The sequence below is a fragment of the Procambarus clarkii genome, chromosome 13 (genome assembly GCF_040958095.1).
Source record: "Procambarus clarkii isolate CNS0578487 chromosome 13, FALCON_Pclarkii_2.0, whole genome shotgun sequence".
Lineage (NCBI taxonomy): Eukaryota > Metazoa > Arthropoda > Malacostraca > Decapoda > Cambaridae > Procambarus > Procambarus clarkii.
This window is the reverse complement of record NC_091162.1, coordinates 17,516,623-17,536,084: the sequence shown is the minus strand read 5'-3', so window position 1 is coordinate 17,536,084 and position 19,462 is coordinate 17,516,623. Positions and strand designations below refer to the sequence as shown.

Here is a 19,462-nt window from a genome sequence, read left to right as displayed (position 1 = left end):
CAGCTTGAGCGAAGTCAGTGACAGAAAGAAAAGTATATTCAAAAGTATAATTAACGTACGTTATTTGATTGACCGAAATGAAATAAAAAATTATAGCGATTTCTGTTGATATTTAGCAAAAAATTTTTCTTGAACTGAAAGCTTCGTTCTTGCATGCGAATCTACCTTGATTAATGCAGTTATTCATTGAGTTGCGCTCTATTTCATTTTCCTTCGGACGGTTGCTCTATTCATTGAACAGTAAATTGCTCCCATTAACAAAATAATTGTACAGCTAAACACCACAACGTTTACAGTCAATCAGAGCCAGTTAGAGTGCTCTGAGTGACTGTGCCTCTGATGGATACAGGTCGTGAAAGCAGAAGATGGTGAGCGAAAGCATTCACTCTCGGGGGGCTCCTAGGGAGCGACGTGTTGCGGCGTATGATAATCACTAAACACATTGCAACAAAATAACGGCCTTGATCAACACCTAATCAATACAAGTGCTCCATGTACAACACCCCGAGTCTTACAGTGCCCGCCATCAGCGCCGCCCAAACGCTTCAGACACTCTCAACTAACCTAAAAACTCGTCAAGAAGAGGAAACAATAATTAAAAAAATGAAGGTGTAAAATGAAGAGGTTTGATATGGCAACGTCGAGCGCTAACCTTCTGGAGCAATGTGGTAAGAGTAGTAGTGTAAGCTGAGGTGCGGGAGGGGGCTGTACGTCTGTCTGTGCGCGCTCGCCGTCTCCTCTTCACCTACTCAACTTCATCCTTAGATTAGGTAGGGATAGATTAAGTTGACGCCACTAGCCTGGCTCGGGGCTTATCGGCCGAGGGTCGGCCTACCCCTTAGGCCAGGCCCTCGGAGCTGTCGTCGGGTGGTTAGAAAAATATTTACCAATGAGTGTTGAGAGAGAGACATGCAGGGGGCAAGACAGGGCTATATACCCTATCACTCGAGCACCGGTTCTTGAGGAGGGTCGGGGCTTGTTGGGGGGGTGGGGTTAGGGGGATGGGGAGGAGGGTAGGATACGGGGGGGGGGGAAGGGTAGGATAGAGGTGGGGTTAGGATAGGGAGGAAGGAGGAGGTGGTGCTTGTGATACAGAGGGAATATTGCAAGCAATTGAAGAACCCCACCGAATCCGAATCATCCCCAAATCCCCCTCCCCCCTTTCCCCCCCTCTCCTCGCCCCTGACCCCCCATAAATCCCTCCTGATTATGTGGAACACGGCCCCCCTCCCCCCAATCCCTCTAGTTAACCCCTCACAGGACTGAGGGAGGGAGGGGGGGGGGGAGAAGGACTGATGTCACCACCTTAAGCCCATTTAAAGCCTTATTTACACGTATGGGGGGGATTGGCTGGAGGGGGGGGGGGGGTCTCTCCCCCTGATCAGGGCTCCCGCGAGAGGATGAGCAGTGAGATTGCGGCGCGATCTCAGCCCGCGAGATTACGCGAACGTGAGTTTTTAGACGCGAATTAAGAAAAGCCTGAACGCGACTTTTTGACGCTTTCTGCGTTGTTTTGTTCGTCTTTGGTGCGTGGTGACCGGCTTGCGTGGGAGCGCTGAGGTCACCGTGGGAGTGTCAGGGTCTTCCAGGGTTGTCAGTGGTCACCATGGGAGTGTCAGGGTCTTCCAGGGTTGTCAGTGGTCACCATGGGAGTGTCAGGGTCTTCCAGGGTTGTCAGTGGTCACCGTGGGAGTGTCAGGGTCTTCCAGGGTTGTCAGTGGTCACCATGGGAGTGTCAGGGTCTACCAGGGTTGTCAGTGGTCACCGTGGGAGTGTCAGGGTCTTCCAGGGTTGTCAGTGGTCACCGTGGGAGTGTCAGGGTCTACCAGGGTTGTCAGTGGTCACCATGGGAGTGTCAGGGTCTTCCAGGGTTGTCAGTGGTCACCGTGGGAGTGTCAGGGTCTACCAGGGTTGTCAGTGGTCACCGTGGGAGTGTCAGGGTCTTCCAGGGTTGTCAGTGGTCACCGTGGGCGTGACTGGGAGAATGAATTAAGGGTACTGTATACTTTATATCCCGCGTTGAGGGTACTGTATACTTTATATCCCGCGTTGAGGGTACTGTATACTTTATATCCCGCGTTGAGGGTACTGTATACTTTATATCCCGCGTTGAGGGTACTGTATACTTTATGTCCCGCGTTGAGGGTACTGTATACTTTATATCCCGCGTTGAGGGTACTGTATACTTTATGACCCGCGTTGAGGGTACTGTATACTTTATGACCCGCGTTGAGGGTACTGTATGATTGTATTCTGATTATTTTCTAACTTTTTACCTGTGTGTAGCTCTTAAGGCCTAATTAAAAGTTAATAATAGGCATAGCATTACCTTATGTGGTTCTTAATTCGCCCTTAAGCGGGAAACTTGTTCAGTGAGACCTTTCCCTGTCTGACCACCTCAGCACGAATCATTCCCAACCAAGGAGGGGTAGAAATAGCCTAAGCTACTCTATCCCTTTGAGATGTATTTCTTGCTTATCTCAATTAACATACTTGAGCTTGAACTTTCCCAACCACATGGACTGGTCGGTATAGCAGAGGTCTCGCTTCATGCAGGTCGGCGTTCGATTCCCCGATGGTCCAACTGGTTGTGGACACCATTCCTTCCTTCCGTCCTATCCCCCCATTTGCTATATATCTGTACTGTCACAGAGCTCTGTAGACCCATGTCAAATTGCCTAAGTCTGCCCCGTTTCACTTGTTACTTAAGGGCTTGTCTGTGGCGTAAGAATGCATTGAGATTGAGTGCTAGTTACACTGGAGGCCCTAGTGTAGTGAGAGTCACACTGCATACAGTAGATACAGTACTCTAGTATAGTGGGAGTCACACTGCATACAGTAGATACAGTACTCTAGTATAGTGGGAGTCACACTGCATACAGTAGATACAGTAGTCTAGTATAGTGGGAGTCACACTGCATACAGTAGATACAGTAGTCTAGTATAGTGGGAGTCACACTGCATACAGTAGATACAGTACTCTAGTATAGTGGAAGTCACACTGCATACAGTAGATACAGTACTCTAGTATAGTGGGAGTCACACTGCATACAGTAGATACAGTACTCTACTATAGTGGGAGTCACACTGCATACAGTAGATACAGTAGTCTAGTATAGTGGGAGTCAAACTGCATACAGTAGATACAGTACTCTAGTATAGTGAGAGTCACACTGCATACAGTAGATACAGTACTCTAGTATAGTGAGTCACACTGCATACAGTAGATACAGTACTCTAGTATAGTGGGAGTCACACTGCATACAGTAGATACAGTAATCTAGTATAGTGGGAGTCAAACTGCATACAGTAGATACAGTAGTCTAGTATAGTGAGTCACACTGCATACAGTAGATACAGTACTCCAGTATAGTGGGAGTCACACTGCATACAGTAGATACAGTAGTCCAGTATAGTGGGAGTCACACTGCATACAGTAGATACAGTAGTCTAGTATAGTGAGAGTCAAACTGCATACAGTAGATACAGTACTCTAGTATAGTGAGTCACACTGCATACAGTAGATACAGTACTCTAGTATAGTGAGTCACACTGCATACAGTAGATACAGTAGTCTAGTATAGTGGGAGTCACACTGCATACAGTAGATACAGTAGTCTAGTATAGTGAGAGTCAAACTGCATACAGTAGATACAGTACTCTAGTATAGTGAGTCACACTGCATACAGTAGATACAGTACTCTAGTATAGTGAGTCACACTGCATACAGTAGATACAGTAGTCTAGTATAGTGAGAGTCAAACTGCATACAGTAGATACAGTACTTTAGTATAGTGAGTCACACTGCATACAGTAGATACAGTAGTCTAGTATAGTGGGAGTCACACTGCATACAGTAGATACAGTAGTCTAGTATAGTGGGAGTCACACTGCATACAGTAGATACAGTAGTCTAGTATAGTGGGAGTCACACTGCATACAGTAGATACAGTAGTCTAGTATAGTGGGAGTCACACTGCATACAGTAGATACAGTACTCTAGTATAGTGAGTCACACTGCATACAGTAGATACAGTACTCTAGTATAGTGAGTCACACTGCATACAGTAGATACAGTAGTCTAGTATAGTGGGAGTCACACTGCATACAGTAGATACAGTAGTCTAGTATAGTGAGTCACACTGCATACAGTAGATACAGTAGTCTAGTATAGTGGGAGTCACACTAAATCACACTAGATAACTGCTTATTGAACAGCATTGGTATTGTATAAATTAATATTATTATTATTTTTATTGGTGGTTGTGACTTTGAGTTGTGGGATCTTGACAATGATGAAAATATATAGATGATGGTTGTTGATAGTGATGATGAGGGTGATGAAGCTAATGAGGATGGTGGTGGTGATGGTGGTGATGGTGCTGATGGTGGTGATGGTGGTGGTGATAGTGGTGATGGTGGTGATGGTGGTGATGGTGGTGGTGATGGTGGTGATGGTGGTGATGGTGGTGATGGTGGTGATGGTGGTGGTGATGGTGGTGATGGTGGTGGTGATGGTGGTGATGGTGGTGATGGTGGTGATGGTGGTGATGGTGGTGGTGGTGGTGATGGTGGTGGTGATGGTGGTGATGGTGGTGATGGTGGTGGTGATAGTGGTGATGGTGGTGATGGTGGTGATGGTGGTGGTGATGGTGGTGATGGTGGTGGTGATGGTGGTGATAGTGGTGGTGATGGTGGTGATGATGGTGGTGATGGTGGTGATAGTGGTGGTATTGATGGTGATTACTGCAATGTTACCTTTTTATTATTATACCATAAATAATGATGACTTGGCCACCCATGACAGTGAGTGAGGAAGCTCTCTTGTATCTCTAAATGACTCACTACATCAATCATCAATGAGTGTGGGACAGCAATGTGGGAGTGAATCACTTGTTTGGTGGCTCCATAGTGTGTGTGTGTTCTCACCTATTTGTACTCGCCTATTTGTGTCTGCAGGATTGAGCATTGACTCTTGGATCCCGCCTTTCGAGCCATCGGTTGTTTACAGCAATGACTCCTGTCCTATTTCCCTATTATACCTAGTTTTAAAATTATGAATAGTATTTGCTTCCACAACCTGTTCCTGAAGGTGCATTCCATTTTCCCTCTACTCTCACGCTAAAAGAAAACTTCCGTAACATCTCTGTGACTCATCTGAGTTTCCAGCTTCCATCCATGTCCCCTCGTTCTGTTACTATTCCGTGTAAACATTTCGTCTATGTCCACTCTGTCAATCCCGATGAGTATTTTATACGTGCCTATCATATCCCCCCTTCTCCCTTCTTTTTTCTAGTGTCGTAAGGCTCAGTTCCTTCAGGCGCTCTTCATACCCCAACCCTCGTAACGCTGAGACTGAGTCTCGTTGCAAACTTCTGAACCTTTTCCAATTTCCTTATGTGTTTCTTCAGATGGGGACTCCATGATGAGGCGGCATACTCTAAGACTGGCCTCACGTAGGCAGTGTAAAGCGCCCTAAATGCCTCTTTACTTAGGTTTCTGAATGATGTTCTAACTTTTGCCAGTGTAGAGTACGCTGCTGTCGTTATCCTATTTATATGTGCCTCAGGAGATAGATTAGGTGTTACGTCCACGCCCAAGTCTCTTTCTCGAGTCGTCACAGGTAGGCAGTTCCCCTTCATTGTGTACTGTCCCTTTGGTCTCCTATCACCTAGTCCCATTTCCATAACTTTACATTTGCTCGTGTTGAACTCCTGTAGCTTTTTCTCTCTGACCATCTCTACAACCTGTTCAAGTCCTCTTGGAGGATCCTGCAATCCTCATCTGTCACAACTCTTCTCATAAACTTTGCGTCATCCGCAAACATCGACATGTAGGACTCTACGCCTGTAAACATACATTAGAAATAGAATTGGTCCCAGCACCGATCCTTGTGGTACTCCACTTATTACTGGTCGCCAGTCCGACTTCTCGCCCCATTACCGTAACTCTTTGGCTCCTTCCTGTTAGGTAGTTCCATATCCATGCTAGAGGCCTTTCCTCCCACCCCCGCCTGCCTCTCGAGTTTGAATAGCAGTCTCATGTGCGGTACTGTATCAAAGGCTTTTTGGCAGTCCAGAAATATGCAGTCTACCTAACCTTCTCTGTCCTGTCTTATCCTCGTTATTTTATCATAGAATTCCAAAAGGTTTGTTAGGCAAGATTTCCCTTTTCAGAACCCATGTTGATGTTTGTTTACAAACTTAACGTTCTCCAGGTGTGCAACCAGTCGTAGCCTAATTATTCTTTCAAGTGTTTTACAGGGGATGCTTGTCAGTGATACCGGTCTGTAGAAAATCGGTACAACATTTGCCCTCTTCCAGCAATTGGGCAATTCTCCCGACATAAGTGATTCAGAGTGTGTGTGTGTGTGTGTGTGTGTGTGTGTGTGTGTGTGTGTGTGTGTACTCGCCTAGTTGTACTCACCTAGTTGTGCTTGCGGGTGAGTACAACTAGGTGAGTACACACACACACACACACACACACTCTGAATCACTTATGTCGGGAGAATTTCCCAATTGCTGGAAGAGGGCATAATGTTGTACCGATTTTCACCGGTACCATTTTGTACCGGTAAAATGATTTACCGATGTGTGTGTGTGTGTGTGTGTGTGTGTGTGTGTGTGTGTGTGTGTGTGTGTTTTAATGTGTGTGTGTATACGCGCGAGTTTGTGTATGTGTAGATGCGTTATGCTTGCACATTTGAGTGTGTGCGTAACAGATTATTGATTCAAATATGTCATAGCACAAAAGAGCTTTTGGACAGCGAAAATCAACACACAATATTGGCGTCCCGGACCTCCGATAAATCAACCCTTTGAAGCCCTTGGAGCGGGGTGCTTCAATAAATTCCTGGAACCCCTTGAAAGTAACGGGTCGTGTCCTTGATGTGATAGAATGGTGAACACTGAACCCCATAATCCCATTATCATACGTAAACACCCAATCATTCCTTCGATAAAGATATCAATCACCCAAGAACGAATTACTGGACGTCAGACAATTGAGTATACCCTTTACTCCAGACCATTTATAAGGAGAACTTAAAGTAGACGCCACGGTATCACCAGGCCTTCAAAGGGGTAACTTTTAAAGTGGAATTCTAGGCAGACGTCTCCCTAAAACTAATTCTCCTATGGAGAATTTTAGGGATCAATTTTTGTAAGCAGTTGTAGGCACACCTGTGCGTTGAGGACCCTGTTGATGAGCCATTTTAGGGCCAGACAGATGCGCCAGCTTTGTGCAAACATTGTAAGCTGCATGGGGCCCATTACAGCCCTCAGCTTTAACGTGTGAAATAATAACATCGAACATTGACCTCGCTGTTTGTCGGTGGGAAGGGGGAGGAAAAATAGCGAATAATCTAGTCCTGTATTATATCACTTGCCAGTTGCATGAGCCCATCCTTCTGTTTAGTTAGTACTTATAGTGACGATGAATGACCATGTAGTACATACACAACGTAAAGAGGGTAATTAGAACGTAGAAATCGTTACTATTGAATTTGGACAAACCGGTAAAGGTTTCTGTATGTTGTAAAGGCAACCTAAGCTAATCTAACCTAACCTTCCGAGGCCTAATACACGTTATCTGAGGCCTAATTTGGTATTATATGTGTTACAATAGGTCTAGGCATATTTAAGTTTGTTTTTCGGACTTGTAAAGTGAAGAGAACCCAATTCTACTATCTAATTGCCTTGTACGTCAATATTTGTACTGTGATGCACATAGTTACGAAGAGTACTATCTTAACAAGAGGATGGGTGCGTTGATTTCATCTGTTATTGTTGATGACAATGCTGCTATTGCTGCTGCTGTTACTATTAAACCTCATGTTACTGCTCTGGCTGTTGCTCAGGCTACTTTTGTTGCTGATGTGCTGCTCCTTCTTTTTCCTGCTGTACGGCTTATATTATTGTGACACCTGTTGTTGTTACTACTACTCGCACCTCTTTTACTGCAGTCTTTGTTCTTACTATTAATTAAACAGGTACTGCTCCTTTAAGAACTATATTATTACTGAAGAGAACGATTGTTCACTGCGTTAGTTATTATTGTTCCTACTGCTGCTGTCGCATAAACAGCAATTCCAGATAATAAGGTCATATGCGACACGAGAGCCCTCCCCTGTGTGTGGAAGATCTCATTCAATAATGAATTTTATATCCGTCTATCACGGCATTTCTCTATTATTTTAAGATCGAACTGTAATTTTGGTAATTTCTTTTAGCGGGTGAAGATAGAGCCACAGAGACAATAGCATGCTGTCTTTAATATCAGTAACATCTAAGAAAACAAGTTATTGATACATTTTCTTGAGGGAGACTTTTATTTTTTTAATACTTGCATTAAAAGCGTGTAAATCACCAACCCTTACCGTCTAATTTTCTGTCTTCGTGGAAGCCCTTGTGGAATAGAAAATGAGGATTCCACGAAGCCCCCCCCCCAACGCGTGCAGTTTTGTATTTTGTAATGGTCCATAAATCAAGTTGCAGCGTAATGTTTGGTGCAACTGGCAAAAGATTGCGAACGCGTATTCTTTGTAATTGCATGGACTGCTATCCTGCATTATGTGATCTAGTAAATGAATGTTTTCAGATTTACCAAATTTTTTGTGATTTACAAAATTTTGCAAATTTATTTTTACAAAATTTACACATTTTTTGTGATTTAAAAAATTTACAAGAGTTAAAATTTTTTGATGATTTACAAAATGGATTTTGTGCCCGTTCTCGCGATTGCCATCTTGTAAAAAAAAAAATACAACTGTTTAATTTACATACAACTGTATGACCCAAGCAATTTACGTATACCCTTTTGCCATTGATGCGTAGATGACGTCAATATTAAGGGGGGGGGGGGAATTTAATTCGTACTAATTAGTGACATTTTTTTACGGATTAGTTGATTCGGTGAAATGTTGCGATTAGTTAGTGAGGGAACGGGGTTCTGTTCCTCTTTCTGTTTACTGTTGTTCCTACTGTTGTTGATGTTGATATTCTAGCTCCTGTTGTTGTTGTTCTTGCTACTGTTATTATTGAGGCTGTTGTTTCTGCTTCCGTTGTTGTTATTGATGTAGTTGATGGTGCTCTTCATGTAACTGTTGTTCCTGTTATTATTGTTGCTGTTGTTGCTAATACTGTTGATGACAGTCTCAGTGGGAACTGTTGCCACCGTTACTAATATTTGTTGCTCCTGTTAATGTTGCTGCTGTTTCTGTTGCTATTGTTACTCTTAAATACTGTTTCTGTTGATAAACGTATCTGATAGTACCGTTGCAACTTCTGCTGGCAGTAATGATTTAGAGAGTTGATGGAATTGCAGTTGCAATTGAATGCATTATTGTTGATGATATAGAAACTTTTGCGGTTGTTGGAGGGGGCGGGGGGGTAGACGTGTTGATAATGGTTGTCGTGGTGGTAGTTGTTACTGGTAGTAGTAGTAGTAGTTATGGATGGTGGTAGGTAGCAGCAGTAGAAACTGGAACAAGTTTTTAATGGTAGTGTTTGCCTCACTGGCGATAACAGCAGTAGAATGAATTTGACCATTAGTGATAGTAGTAGTTGACACAGGGACAGAGAGAGAGAGAGAGAGAGAGAGAGAGAGAGAGAGAGAGAGAGAGAGAGAGAGAGAGAGAAGTGACAAAAAAATAACAGATTAATTCCTAGATAACCAGGTATCGCGTGCTGGTTAATGATATAGCGCAAAGATATGATTGTCACCTGGTATCACCCGCCCCCCCCCCTTACCTTCCTATCTATTCCCCCCTCCCCCCTTTCTCTCCCATCTCCCCCCTCCCCAACTCGCCGTTCCACCCCCCCCCCTCCTCCCTCTCTGCTTGTCTGCTAACAACACAACCATTGTGCGTTGGTTTACCTGGACGAACAATCAGTCTCGTGGCTAAATTTAGAGTTGGACTCAATGAACCTATTGAGAGTTATTAAGGTTATCCAAAATAATTCACTGGCCAACTGGAAAGTATACTTTAGTCCTGGCCACAGCCTCAGGCCCAAGGTAAACTCTCAGGAGTATATACACACCGAGAAGTTGGGTATACATATCTCTTGGTGCATACAACTATGTCTGGCGGGTCATCTTACTCTTGGTGAATAGGGACGCGACTTGACGAGATGACTGAACCACCCACACACCAGAAGATGAGGAGACGACGACCTTTCGGTCCGTCGTGGACCATTATCAAGTTGATTGTGATGGGGAGCGATTGATGAAGATTAAGCCAGCCAAAAGGTGGCACGGGCATGAATAGCCCGTAAGTGGTGGCCCTTTTGAGCCATTACCAGTATCAAGAGCTGATACTGGAGATCTGTGGAGGTGCGACTGCACCCTGCGTGACGGGAGCGAGATTGATTGATGAAGATTAAGCCAGCCAAGAGGTGGCACGGGCATGAATAGCCCGTTAGTGGTAGTCGTAAACAGGGAGGCTTGGGCATTGGATAAGGCAAGAGTGAGGTGAGGAGCATGAGATACCTAGAAGGTAAGGTGTAAGGTGGGAAGCAGGTAAGAGAAGAAGGGAATTCCTTGAAGGTAAGAGTGATGTGAAAGGTAAGAATGGGATGAGTGTAATAACGGATGAAGGAAGAATGTGATTAGGTAAGAATGAGAGAAAAGGGGAAAAAAAGAAAAGAGGGGGAGGCTTAAGTCAGGTCACGTTTGTTAGGAAAGTTGGGGCATTTAAGTATGTACTGTGAAAGGGAAGAGCCAACAGCAACAAAGCCAGGTCTCAGGTTCATGTTGGGAAGGTTGTGTAACAGAGCCAAGTCGACAAGACGGCGTCTGTGTAGAGGCAGGAAAGATAATTTTAGAAGACAAATCAATAGGATGATTAGAGTCCCCAAACATGACAGAAGAGATCATTGTTTGTGTCTGCAAACTTAACACTTCTTGTGTGTTCCTAAAGTCTGTCACTTAGTGTACGGCCAGTTGCACCAAAGTATTGGAAAGGACAAGACGAACAGGAAATATAGTAGACAGCAGCAGGAGGAGAAGTGTGAACCAGATTACTACGAAGAGTAGTATGAAAGGCACTAAAAAGTGATGTGGTGGAGGCTGACTCCATACACAGTTTCAAATGTAGATATGATAGAGCTCGAGAAGCTCAGGAATGTGTACACCAGTAGATTGACGGTTGAGAGGCGGAACCAAAGAGACGAAGCTCAACCCTCCACAAACATAACTGAGTGAGTACACACACACACACACACACATACATACACACACACACACACAACCTGGTGTGTGTGTGTGTAGGGGGGCCTGGTAGCCTGGTGGATAGCGCGCAGGACTCTAATTCTGTGGCGCGGGTTCGATTCCGGCACCAGGCAGAAACAAATGGGCAAAGTTTCTTTCACCCTGAATGCCCCTGTTGCCTAGCAGTAAATAGGTACCTGGAAGTTAGTCAACTGTCACGGGCTGCTTCCTGGGTGTGTGCGTGGTGTGGGGAAAAAAAGAAAAAAAGTAGTTAGTAAACAGTTGATTGACAGTTGAAAGGCGGGCCGAAAGAGCAAAGCTCAACCCCCGCAAACACAACTAGGTGAATACACACAACTAGGTGAATACACACACACACACACACACACACACACACACACACACACACACACACACACACACACACACACACGAGGGAAGATGTACGAAGATGTACAAGAAGGATGAACAAATGATACGTGACAATATTGACAGGAACTGCAAACCTTGCAGTGAAAACGCAAGGTTGCCTCCTGTCATTTATTATAACAACCTTCGTACATCTTCCCTCATTATGACCCTTCCGTGGTGAGGGGCTCGCGTACACCTCCCTAGGACCGGTGAGGGAGGTGTACGCGACGCCTCTCCTGCCCCTCTTTGGGTGTTGTACGTGCAGATACTATTTCCCCTCCCTCCTCTGTGGTTGGGTCGAGCCCCCAAGCCCCTTGTGGTGACCACCTCGTCCCCTTGCACGGCTCCATCTCTCATTGTGACTACTGTGCCTTATGACCATCACCGCTGTCCCCGCCACGGCCGCTCTGATCCGCTCCCCTCCCATACTCATTCGTACCACACCTAGTTTGGTCCTGCTACGTGGACTAAGTACTTTGATCTCCATCATTTAGATTCTACTTCTCCTGACGATTTCTCCTTTCATAGGCACCTTGTTGATTCAGTAGATGCCTCTGTTTCTTTTCACTCCACCTGTCTCGGTATACGTGTCGTTGCTGCTCTTTCTTGGGTCTCCAAGAATGCTCGGTTATATGCCAGTGTTGGCACTGTTCTCCTTCCACACCATGTTGCAACGGGTATTAGGAACCTCAAGGACTGCCACGAGGATATTAAACATATCCTCGAGGCCCAAGGCCATTCTGTTTTCCAGGTGGACACGTTCACTCGACCCTCCTCGTGGTCGTCGCCATCTGCCTTTTTGGGTTGTGAAGATTACCTTTGATAGTCGGACACTTCCGCCCTCTGTTATTCTTGCTGGTGCCAGATGCCCCATTCAGGAGTACATTCCCTCTCCTTGGCTTTGTAATAAGTGCTGGAAGTTTGGACATGGTGCCCTCAGATGCTCCAGTGCTGTCTCTCTCTTCCGCTTGTGTGGGGACGAAAGTCACTCTAAGTCAGAGTGCACTTCTCCCCAGGCTCGCTGCCTCAATTGCAGTGAGGCCCACCCTACCTTCTCCCGATCCAACCCGTTCTCGCAAATTCGTAAAGTCAATATTGACTTATTAACTACGTGCATAGGTGATATACTAAACATAATAGATACCCTTAGAAAGATTCATAGAAAACACCGACCTTACCTAACCTTGTTAGTATCTTAAGATAAGCATCTTATTGCTTCGTAATTACAATTATTACTTAACCTATACCTATTATAGGTTAGGTAATAATTGTAATTACGAAGCTATAAGATGCTTATCTTAAGATACTAACAAGGTTAGGTAAGGTCGGTGTTTTCTATGAATCTTTTTAAGGGTATCTATTATGTTAAGTATGTCACCTATGCACATATTTAATAAGTCAATATTGACTTATTAAATTTGCGAGAACGGGTTGCCCGATCATATATACATTACAAACTTGAGGCAGCCGTCCTCAACTTGAAGCACCAGGAGCGTTTGTCTTTTCCTGAGACGAAGTGCCAAGTTCACTGAATCCCCCCTTTCGCTGGTGTCTCTTATTCTCGTGTGTTGCGCTCTTCCTCTCCTCGCCCTTCCCACCTTCCTCAGTCTCATAACGGTTTCCAGGCCTTAGACCCGGACACGCCCACTGCCTCCTTCCTTGTTCCTTTACGTTCTGTCCCGAAGGGTTCCCACTCCTGGTTCTCTGTCTAGAGTTTCCCTTCTTTCTACCCAGTCTGTCATGTCTCCTGTGTCTTCTTTCTCATCTCCCTCCGATCCTCCTTCCGATCCTTCTCCCCCGTCTCTTAGCTCTTCACGCCACCTGTTTGTACAGGCTGTTGTCCATCACTCTCCCAGCGATCATTGCGTTGTTCGCTCTCATTCTTCTTCTCCTGTTGAGACGCTCGAGTCCGTTGCCCAGTACGTTGTTGCTGTAACACCTGTCTCTCTGAATCAGAAGCAAAAGCCTCCAAATTCTGATTTCACAGTTTTTGTCCCTTTGTGTCTGTCTCCAGGAGTCGATGCTTGGTGCTCGTCCTGGTCGCTTCTGTGGCTATTCCTTTCTCCCCCCCCCCTCCCCAGCTTTTGCTGGGGCCCATAACTCTACTGCTCTCTTGATTCGTTCTGATATTCCCTAAACGTCTCCCTAGTTTTTCCATCGCCTCTCCAATGTTCTGCTGCCCGTGTCTTTGTGAGTATATGATATATGGTTTGTTCCATTTATCTCCTCCCAAATGTCCCACTTTCTCTTCCCGATCTTAAACACCTACTGGACTCCTTGCCGGAGCCTGTGCTCCTGCTAGGTGATTTCAATTGTCGACATACCCTCTGGGGTGATGTTCTGACAAACACCCAGGATCGCCTTCTTGAACCGTTCGTCCTCTCTTCTTCCCTGTCTCTTCTGAATTCTGGTGAGTCCATTCATTTGGACTCTCGAACTCGCACCCTTTCCTGTCTTGACCTTTCTCTTTGCTCGTCTTCTTTTTACTTGGATTTCACGTGGTGGGTTCTTAATGATCTCCATGGCAGTGACCATTTCCCCATCCTTGTTACCTTTTTCTCTTTTCACCTTCCCCTCTCCTTCCCTAGGTGGCAGTTTGCCAAGGCTGACTGGCACCTATTTACATTCTGTGCAACTCTCTCCGACCTCTCCGTTCTGCCTTTCCCTCATGGCTCCCTCCTTTTTCATGACACCGTCTTCGACACTGCCCTTCGATCTATTCCTCGCTCTACCTCTTGGGGCACATGAAAGTGCGTTCCCTATTGGAATGTGGACTGTACTCAGGCTGTCCGCTGTAAGTGTGCTGCCTGGAAGAGACTGCCGCCAGCAGATGGCTGATTCTTTTTTTTTGTTTCGGAAGGCGAGTGCGGTGGCCCATAGGACCATACTTACAGCTAAACGTGAATGTTAGAAGTTTTATGTTTCCACCATTACGTCCGAAACTCCTCTGCTGCAGATCTGGAAGCGTATCCACAAGATAGCGGGTAAGCTCATTCCTGATGTCTCGTCGGTCCTTCTCCTTCGTGGTACTCTTGTGGCGGACCCATTGCAGGTCGCAACCAAACTGGGTTACCACGTTTTATTTGTTAGCTCTGATTCTCATCTTCCTCAATATTTCCTTCTTCGTAAGCCTGTTCTGTTGATGGTCGGGAGGACAAAGCGATGGGGGAGGGAGGAATGGTGGGGAGGATGAGGGGACGGAGGAGGGAGGAATGGTGGGGAGGATGAGGGGACGGGTAAGGGAGGAATGGTGGGGAGGACTAGGAAGCAGGGGAAGGTTACTATGACTCAGCGACACACATGCGTGGCTGAGCCACAGCAATGCGTGGCCGGGTACAGCTAGTATATAAATAAACATGGAAATGTTCGTTTGTTCAAAATCGCTAATCTCCGAAAGTTCTTCACCGATTGCTTTGAAATTTTCACACACTGTTCCATTCGCATCCGAGCGGGTTTTATATACATATTATATAGATGTAACATCTGTGATGGGAAAAAATATGTTTTTTTGAAAAACAGTGCCATCTGTTGCACGTAAGAGCAACACACGCTATACTATGTTACGACTCCATTTCAATGTTTCCGAAAGCATTGATAAATTGAATTTTCATAGATTTCGATATATTTTCATTTTGAATTAATTATTTTGTGACATTGTGTTGGAATTGAGCTGTGTTGTTTACAATTCCATTCATTTCGTAAGTATAAGTATAGATGCCACACCTGTGATAGATAAAAAACATTTTTTTTTTTAAGAAACAGCGCCATCTGATGTACTTAAGAGCAACACACGCTATACTATATATGTTACGACTCCATTTCAATGTTTCCGAATTGCATTGATAAATTGAATTTTCATAGATTTTGATTTATTTTCATTTTGATATAATTATTTTGTGACACTGCGTTGGAATAGAGCTGTGTTGTTTACCATACCATTCATTTTGTGAGTATAGTTTATTTTTTAATTTTTTCAATGTTTTTCATTTCATTTTTTTAACTGTTTTTCTTATATATCAGTGATCATAACATCAGATCATTTGATGTTCCCAATTTTCTAATGGAAACATCAGATCATTTGGGAGTGCATCAGACGAGGGAGTGGGGAATGGTGGGGAGGACGAGGGGACGGGAGTGGGGGATAGTGTGGAAGATGAGGGGACAGGGGAGTTGGGGATGGTGGAGATGAGGGGATAGGGGAATGGAGAATGGTGGGGAGGACAAGGGGACAGGGGAGGAGGCAAATTTACATAATGAAATGGATAGTTGTATCATTTCATAAGAAAAAAATGAAAAATATATAAATTCAGGTAAACTTGGCTTATTAGGCAAATCAGTCCTTGCATGAGGCCAAGTACTGCATTCTGGCTATTAGGTACAACATATATATATATATATATATATATATATATATATATATATATATATATATATATATATATATATATATATATATATATATATATTAGTATGTTTTGGTAGCAGTCTTTCATGTAAACATATGTTGTTAAATATGACCGAAAAAGTGAGATTGATAATTCTAACACGAATTTTCTCAATATTTCTTATGATTCTTTTTACTGACGATGGTAATTGAAAAATCAGTTCTCTAAAATTAATTTTTGTTTCTAGTCTGACACGACGCTTGAATGCGTTTCGTAATAATTTATTGCATTTTCAAAGACTTTAGTTTACACACACAACTGTAACCTGAAAACACTAAACAGAGTCTTACTTATACTAACACTAAACAGCTTATCCGTTTTACTTATACTCGCATTTGGGCGAGGTAAACAAACTTGTGACAAATACAAGACAGAACACGAAACTATGGGTATTAGTTGGATATGAGAGCATACGAATGGAAGTAACTGCAGAGGGCCTATTGGCCCATACTTCCTCTTGATGCTTCTATATTGGTACGGAGTCTTGAAGTGGGTAGAATATAATTGTGTATTAATTGGCTGTTGATTGCTGGTGTTGACTTTTTGATGTGTAGTGCCTGGCAGATGTCGAGCCTCCTGCTATCGCTGTACCTATCGATGATTTTTGTGTTGTTTCTTAACACTTCTCTGGTGATGGTCGTGTTGTGAGAGAAGATTATATGTTCCTTTATGGAGCCCTGTTGCTTATGCCTTGTTAATCGCCTGGAAAGAGACGTTGTTGTCTTGCCTATATACTGAGTTCTTTGGGGCTTACAGTCCCCAAGTGGGCATTTGAAGGCATAGACGACATTGATCTCTTTCAAGGCGTTCTGCTTTGTGTCTGGAGAATTTTTCATGAGTAGGTTGGCCGTTTTTGGGGTTTTATAGTAAATCGTCAATTGTATTTTCTGATTTTTGTCTGTAGGGATAACGTTCCTATCAACAATATCTTTCAGGATCCTTTCCTTCGTTTTATGTGCTGTTGAGAAGAAGTTCCTGTAAAATAGTCTAATACGGGGTACATGTGCTGTGTTAGTTGACTCTTCAGAGGTTGCATGGCGTTTTACCTTTCTTCTTATGATGTCTTCAACAAAACCATTAGAGAAGCTGTTGTTGACTAGGACCTGCCTTACCCTACACAGTTCTTCATCGACTTGCTTCCATCCTGAGCTGTGGCTGAGAGCACGGTCAATGTAAGCATTGACAACACTCCTCTTGTACTTGTCTGGGCAGTCACTATTGGCATTGAGGCACATTCCTATGTTGGTTTCCTTAGTGTAGACTTCAGTGTGGAAGTTTCTGCTCCTTTCCGTGACTGTTACATCTAGAAAGGGCAGCGTCCCATCCTTCTCCATCTCATAAGTGAAACGCAACACAGAATTCCGCTCGAATGCCTCCTTCAGCTCCTGCAGATGTCTGACATCAGGTACCTGTGTAAAAATGTCGTCAAGATACCTGCAGTATATGGCCGGTTTCAAGTCCATGTCAACTAAGACCTTTTGCTCGATGGTACCCATGTAGAAGTTTACAAACAGGACACCTAGGGGAGAACCCATGGCGACCCCATCTACTTGCTTATACATGTGCCCATCCGGGCTCAAGAAGGGTGCCTCTTTAGTACAAGCTTCCATCTGCTTCCAGGTCTTTAGAATAAGACCTGGTATTCTAAATACCAGGTCTTCCATCTTCCCTCTGGGTTAATGGAAGACCATCGAACTGTTGTATTCTCGAAGTCGAATTCATCTGGAAGTTGATTACTGGTGTCAGCTCTCTCTCTCTCTCTCTCTCTCTCTCTCTCTCTCTCTCTCTCTCTCTGTCTCTGTCTCTGTCTCTGTCTCTCTCTCTCTCTCTCTGTCTCTGTCTCTCTCTGTCTCTGTCTCTGTCTCTGTCTCTCTCTCTCTCTCTCTCTCTCTCTGTCTCTGTCTCTGTCTCTGTCTCTCTCTCTCTCTCTCTGTCTCTGTCTCTCTCTGTCTCTGTCTCTGTCTCTGTCTCTCTCTCTCTCTCTCTCTCTCTCTCTCTCTCTCTCTCTCTGTCTCTGTCTCTCTCTGTCTCTGTCTCTGTCTCTGTCTCTCTCTCTCTCTCTCTCTCTCTCTCTCTCTCTCTCTCTCTGTCTCTGTCTCTGTCTCTCTCTCTCTCTCTCTCTCTCTCTCTCTCTCTCTCTCTCTGTCTCTGTCTCTGTCTCTCTCTCTCTCTCTCTCTCTCTCTCTCTCTCTCTCTGTCTCTGTCTCTGTCTCTGTCTCTCTCTCTCTCTCTCTCTCTCTCTCTCTCTCTCTCTGTCTCTGTCTCTGTCTCTCTCTCTCTCTCTCTCTCTCTCTCTCTCTCTCTCTCTCTCTCTCTGTCTCTGTCTCTGTCTCTCTCTCTCTCTCTCTCTCTCTCTCTCTCTCTCTGTCTCTGTCTCTGTCTCTCTCTCTCTCTCTCTCTCTCTCTCTCTCTCTCTCTCTCTCTGTCTCTGTCTCTGTCTCTCTCTCTCTCTCTCTCTCTCTCTCTCTCTCTGTCTGTCTGTCTCTCTCTCTCTCTCTCTCTCTCTCTCTCTCTCTCTCTCTCTCTCTCTCTCTCTCTCTCTCTCTCTCTCTCTCTCTCTCTCTCTCTCTCTCTCTCTCTCTCTCTCTCTCTCTCTCTCTCTCTCTCTCTCTCTCTCTCTCTCTCTCTCTCGTCAGGTTAGAAGACTTGGGTGGAAAAAAAATGTGCATCATTGAATGACTTGAAAATGGACATTGATTTCCCGATAAGAGCCGAGTGTTGAGCCCGGGGCCGGCTGGTGGGACCAAATCAGTGACAGTTCCGCTGGCACAGTTCACGTATCCCTAAATCTGAAATCAATGAGTCGTTTTCGTATAGCCAGACACGAACGCAATCAGAGTGCGATTGCAATTTAAAGTTTCTGGGTGCGCTCTCTCTCTGTCTCTCTCTCTCTCTCTCTCTCTCTCTCTCTCTCTCTCTCTCTCTCTCTCTGTGTTACCTTACTGTTGCCAGGGACAACATTCCGGAATCATAAGCAAATAGGACATATTTTATGTAATGTTTACCTGTCTTGCAGACGACGGGAGGAGCCTGATGACGTATTAGAGGGGGCTGAAGGGGGGGGGGGGAGGTTGAAGGGGGGCACGATTGGGAGGGGGGTGAGGGGGGGGGAAGAGTTGAACAGGTAAAGTCGGTTTAGGCGTCAAACATGATGCCAAGATCCGAACCGATTACAATGAGGTGTGACACAGGACCCAAGAGTGCAGCCGGACGCTGTTGGAACGTGAGCACCGCATCCGAACACATCAGGAAGGGGGGGGGGGAGCAGGGGGGGGGGAGAGGGGGAGGAATAAGGGGGAATGGGAACGTGAGTGAACCATTCCGAACACCTTGCGAACATTCATGATCGACTTGGGCTTCAACCTAATTGATATATATATATATATGCAACAATGATC

At 44.8% G+C, this 19,462-nt stretch overlaps 1 protein-coding gene across 6 annotated transcripts in view; it reads left to right on the top strand.

Annotated features, from left to right (window-relative positions):
• The first annotated feature begins 532 nt into the window (after positions 1-532).
• The window catches only part of LOC123750357 (nucleoside diphosphate kinase homolog 5), a 49,425-nt gene continuing 30,495 nt past the window's right edge, over positions 533-19,462 (top strand). For 5 of the 6 annotated variants that reach the window (XR_011228379.1, XR_011228378.1, XR_011228381.1 and 2 more), the window contains exon 1: positions 686-770. The gene's annotated coding sequence lies outside the window, so the exon portion shown is untranslated. The other variant, XM_069323742.1, reaches the window with a different exon arrangement.